This window comes from Montipora foliosa, chromosome 14 (genome assembly GCF_036669935.1).
Source record: "Montipora foliosa isolate CH-2021 chromosome 14, ASM3666993v2, whole genome shotgun sequence".
Lineage (NCBI taxonomy): Eukaryota > Metazoa > Cnidaria > Anthozoa > Scleractinia > Acroporidae > Montipora > Montipora foliosa.
Window position 1 is genome coordinate 25,299,245 of NC_090882.1, and position 5,871 is coordinate 25,305,115.

General features: G+C 38.4%; 1 long non-coding RNA gene and 1 pseudogene across 1 annotated transcript; one reads left to right on the top strand and one right to left on the bottom strand.

Annotated features, from left to right (window-relative positions):
- Positions 1 to 242: 242 nt before the first annotated feature.
- LOC137984842 (uncharacterized) lies at positions 243 to 3,558 on the bottom strand. Its single transcript, XR_011119189.1, has 5 exons — positions 3,210 to 3,558; positions 3,039 to 3,090; positions 2,847 to 2,886; positions 1,195 to 1,283; positions 243 to 317 (listed from the first exon to the last, which is right to left on the bottom strand). It is a non-coding gene; the product is annotated as an uncharacterized lncRNA (long non-coding RNA).
- A 1,300-nt stretch (positions 3,559 to 4,858) lies between these two features.
- Positions 4,859 to 5,871, top strand: part of LOC137984563 (uncharacterized) — an 11,898-nt pseudogene continuing 10,885 nt past the window's right edge.

The following is a 5,871-nucleotide window of genomic DNA, read 5'->3' on the forward strand; positions in this document are numbered from 1 at the left end:
ATGATAATGGAACGATAATGTGAAACACACAGCTGTAGTTCTTGTGTTAGTATGATACTCTACATGTACTGCTGTCTCGAGCAGTACATGTATTTTAGGAGCCTTTTGTCACCTTGGAAAGCGAGCACAGAATTCATAATACCTAGCACCATTGTACACAAAAGCAATAAAATACTTGCTAGGATAAACCTGTATAATTTTGTCTGCAATAAGGTAGAACAACTGGAACCTTGAAATAGCTCTTCATTTTACATTTTTATTCATCTCTTCAGTTACACAATTGCTAATGTCCTATTCCTTGCTATTTCCATGGTAGCCTGAAAAATAATTAAAAAGGAAATAAATTAGAGACCAATATTAATTGAGTAGAGCCAGCAGTAATGCTGATTGAGTTTTCAGATCTAGCTATGGACTCACTAATCATTGTTATCACAGGGGACCCACACAAAGGGTGAATTTAGAAGCAATGTATGAGAATAGCAAAAAGTTATTATTGTACTATTCTGCAATAAATATTTACACAAGAAGAGGATAAACTATCTGAAATGATCTTGTGCTGTTGTTATTATGGCTGAAAATGGCAAATTGTAGCAATTTTTACCAGAGCAACACACGTCCTTGAAATCGCTAAATTTCCCACAAGCAGCCACAATAACGACACAGCAGAACATTTCGGATGAAGGTTTGTTTATTCTCATCTTATATGCAAATATTTATCCCAGAATTGTACAATAATATGGAACTTTTTGCTATTCTCATACATTGCTTCTAAATTCAATAATACCAAGGGTCAAACACATTATGTAGGCAACCTGTGATTGTTAGTATTTGTAAAAAGTAGACTCAAGCCCCTGTAATTCTTAGATGCAGAAACCTTACGCTTAAGTTGAAACATGTTTATTTATCATGAATGTCTTTGCGGATTGGCAAAAAAAAACAGCTTGAGGTAATAAGATCTATTTGTCATCATGGTGCAGAGCAGTCAACATATTTAGCTATATATCTTTCCAGATCAACTGAAAAATTGAAAAAAAATTCCCTTGACTCGCCAAATATGACAGTCACATCTTGAGCTGGATGGATAACAAGATCAGTAAAATTTCTGCAGGCCATATAGGTCTAGCACTTAAACTGGCCAAATTGAATGGACTTTCTCCATGCCATAAATTATTTTAATAAAATTTAAAATGTTACCATGACTGAACAACTGTTGAGCATCTTCCTCCCAATGACACGGATTTGCAGCCATTCACATTAAAGGAGAATTGAAACTTAATAGACAACTGAATAGAGGGCCAAAAAGGAAACAAAGTTCTCAGTGCAAACCATGAATGCCCTAACTCAACCTGACGGAAGAGAGAGAGTCATAAGAATGAACAAACAAAGAATGCCCATCGTCACAGGCCTAACTCAACCTGACGGAAGAGAGATGGTCGTAAGAATGAACAAACAATGAATGGCCATCATCACAAGCCTTAAACTCAACCTGACGGAAGAGAGATGGTCGTAAGAATGAACAAACAATGAATGGCCATCGTCACAAGCCTAACTCAACCTGAGGGAAGAGAGAGAGTCGTAAGAATGAACAAACAAAGAACGCCCATCGTCACAAGCCTAACTCAACCTGACGGAAGAGAGATGGTCGTAAGAATGAACAAACAATGAATGGCCATCGTCACAAGCCTAACTCAACCTGATGGAAGAGAGATGGTCGTAAGAATGAACAAACAATGAATGGCCATCGTCACAAGCCTAACTCAACCTGATGGAAGAGAGATGGTCGTAAGAATGAACAAACAATGAATGGCCATCGTCACAAGCCTAACTCAACCTGATGGAAGAGAGATGGTCGTAAGAATGAACAAACAATGAATGGCCATCGTCACAAGCCTAACTCAACCTGATGGAAGAGAGATGGTCGTAAGAATGAACAAACAATGAATGGCCATCGTCACAAGCCTAACTCAACCTGATGGAAGAGAGAGGGTCGTAAGAATGAACAAACAATGAATGGCCATCGTCACCTGATGGAAGAGAGATGGTCGTAAGAATGAACAAACAATGAATGGCCATGGTCACAAGCCTAACTCAACCTGATGGAAGAGAGATGGTCGTAAGAATGAACAAACAATGACTGGCCATCGTCACAAGCCTAACTCAGTTTGGCTTTGTACAGAGACAAAGTATGACTAAAGATAATTTGTGATTGTTGAAAAGGAAAAGTAAACAATCTGCCAAGTAAAAAAGAATTAGTGCTGTTGGTCACAATAACAAATAATTGTTTTGTCAATGTATGTGTTGATGACAACAGTTATTGCTGACACAATCATACATTGTAAGAACAATAGACTAACTATGTCTTAATTAAGCACTCTACCCAATACAAACAGCTGATCATCAGAAGCATTCTCACAATTAAAACCACAGTCTGACCAAAACCAACAAAGTTTTCTTAGTCAGAGAAAAAAAAAACAATAATAAAAGCCTGCATATACGAACATATATATATTTTTTGTCTGGCAAAATAGGGATGCTTGGATGCAGGCTTAAAGTGGATTGTTGACAAGGTCCTAATTTGTATGTAGGAGATATAGGTACTGATTGCCAGAAAAATAAATATTTGCGATCTCAAAGTCAAACTCCTTGGATAAAGTGTTTATTGCAATTTAACTGTTACTCACATAATTATAGAACCTGCTTGAACAGGGTTTTGTATAATTATGCCAAATATCTGCCAACAGGTTCTTACAAAAGGATCTCTTCGCAGGAGTTCTCGAGAGTAATAAATCGTCTTTCTAGCGAAATAAACTAAATTAAAATAAGTGCGAATTTTTCTTGATTTTTACCTTGTGTTTGAGGAAAGCACCTGGTTGATCCCGTGGCTGCCTACACGAATAAAAAAAATACGTACTGCTGTCAATTTTTTACAATTCGATCGTTGGCTCAATTCGCTTCAACTGTAAAAGATCATCACGCACTTGACTAATACAGATAACCGAAAAAAAGCATTAAAACAACTACATTAGGAAGTCTTATACCTCCGAAAACGCTAACACCAAACACATTGTACACCGTCGAAACTCTGGTCGACTGTGAATGAAAATACAAGTTAATACTGTTAAATTCACACTGTTCATTTCAATTCAGTGTAGAAGAACATCACGAGACTCTCAGCATACAGATAAAATAACAATGGAAATTAATCTTACATGTAAATGAGGAAAACAGCACAATCCGTGTTCGTCGATCTGTGAAACCTCCGCGCGCTTTTAACAAACGACCGAAGAAAACCGACACAGGTTTTTTCCGCAAGCGCAATCACTCTGACCAGCCGTCGTTTGTCGTTCTCAGTCTTCAGAGTTTCTACAGCCAGCTCGGGTTGACATGCTAGAAAAAGTCAGTAATTCCCAGGCAAAACCTCTATCAATGATAAATTTCCCAGCCAGCTCATCGGAACACCTGTATTTTTGCCAGCCAGCAAGATTCCTCTGGGGAACAGATAAAGTGAGGAACAGATCCGTTGGGTGCCCCTGTGAATTTGCATGCAAGTTTTATTTTCGATGCGACCTGGTACTTGCAGATTGTATTTTATAACTTTCTGCTGTTTTCTTCAACAACGAACCTTTGGGCCATGACAATCGACAGATACATTGGTCATTGTATTGTGCACTCCCTGAGGTATGCATCGTTGTTGACAACCGTGCGAGTAATTGCAATGGTGGCCATAGCCTGGAGTTCCTCGTTCGCTGCAACATTTGTTCGCCTCCTTTGGTTTGAAAACGATCACTTTCAACAGAAGATCGAAAAATATTATCTAATGGCTGTGGTTGTTTTATTCGGCATTGTTTCTTGCCTTGTACTAATTTTTATTTATCTTCGTGTTGTCTTTATTTCACGAAAAGTATCCAAGCAAATAACCACCCAAGCGGTTGACATAAATCACAACTACAAACCAAAGGAGCTGAAATTTCGAAGCCGTTATCTCGTTATTTGTTCCGTCTTTGTAACAGCCTTAGTGTCTCTTTATTGTTTTGCTTTACCTACAGGCTTTGCTCTATTGAACCGTTCTCATAAAAGTAGCTTACTTGTTCGTCCATTTAAACTCCAGCGTTAATTTCGTCGTGTACGCATTGATCAAAAAAGATAATTTATTCGTCTTGAAATCAAACGTATGTTCTGTTGTCGCAATTCAGTCGAACCGCCTCAGCCTACTTTCAGTATTGTGGAGAATATTCCATGATGGAGTAGTCGCTGATCTAAGGGGTAAGCTGTTTTGTAACCGTGACTCTACGCATTAAGACAACCGGGCTGGATAAAATTCCTGCTTCAATTCTTGAATTTTGAGCGAGCATAGTTGTACCATCGTTGACTTGCGTTCCGTTTAACCTTAATTCATTCAGCGGGGAAACAAAATGGAACAATATTTGTCTCATATGACCTAAAAAAGTTCATCGCTGCAAAGGAGGCGAATGGCGATTATATCTCAACACTGCCAGGATATCTTAAAAGAATTAAGGACGGTGCCTACTATTGTTATTGCTCATACGTTCTGCACATCTCGAGATACTCGGATTTCATAAGACTGCTCAAGTGTATATATTAAGGCTTGACCAATCTAATTATTATGCATATTTTTATTTGAAGGGAAGCATTTGTCCAATGTCCACTGAAACTTAGCGGAAAGTTTTTTATTGGTGTTGTTATTAAATTACCAAAATATTTTGCATCGCATTTTGGTCACGTGACCTTGAAACAACTTTTAACGTTTATATCCTTTACTGAAAAATGGGGAACATTTATACTTCAAAATATTGAAAACGTTTGGCATAAACACGTTTAGTACAACTGTGCCTACCGAATGCCGCCTTTTAATGTGGTACTCCGTATTTTCCTTTTAAAACGCGGATTTCTTCAAACAGGAGAACAAGGGTTTTCAGAAGTTTTATTAGGTAGTGAAATTTTAATAACCTAATAGATTGCATTTCGGCTTGCTCAACTTCTCCAGATTTGCATATCAGAGTCAACACAAGATCTTGCAGTGACTTACAACAAGATGGCTTATCTGTCAACCCACCCTTGCATTCTAGCATCCAGTGGCATCAATCAGTACAAAGCACCATTAAAACGCGGATTTCTTCGAACAGGAGAACAAGGGGTTTCAGAGATTTATTAGGGATCGAAACTCTTCAAACCTAATAGATTGCATTTCGGCTTGCTCAACTCCTCCAGATTTGCATATCATTGTCACGGCTAAGGATTCTAGGAACAAAGAGCAACACCTTTCTGTTCGGATTACATCACGCCATGGAATTCATCCAACCTTGTCCATGTAAACATTGCCAAGAAAACATCTGATCGGGCACCATACTTAAAGTTCGCAACTTGGAATATCCGTTCTCTGAACAAAAAGGCATCATCTGTGTGTGACCTGGTTATATCTAAGAGGATCGACATATTAGCTGTGGTTGAAACCTGGCTCACTACTGACTCACAATATCTCTGACCCAAATCTGGCTAATATTATAAACTCCCTTCAGGACTTCAACTTCATTCATCTACCTAGAGAAATGCGTGGTGGTGGTGTAGGTTTCTTCTTGAGGAAAGGGATAAATATTAAACAAAATGAGATCGCTCTGTTTAATGCTTTTGAGTACATGGATATATCTATTTCTACTTCTACGTCGTCAATGCGCTTTGTTACCGTATATCGACCTCCGCCCTCAAAGAAAAGCAAACTCTCTGTCGGCATCTTCTGCGATGACTTTTCTATTCTACTCGAGAATCTTGCGGCTTCGCCTTGCAACCTGATAATTACTGGAGACTTTAATTTTCATGTTTACAATCGCGAGGATGCTGGTGCTTTGAAGTGTT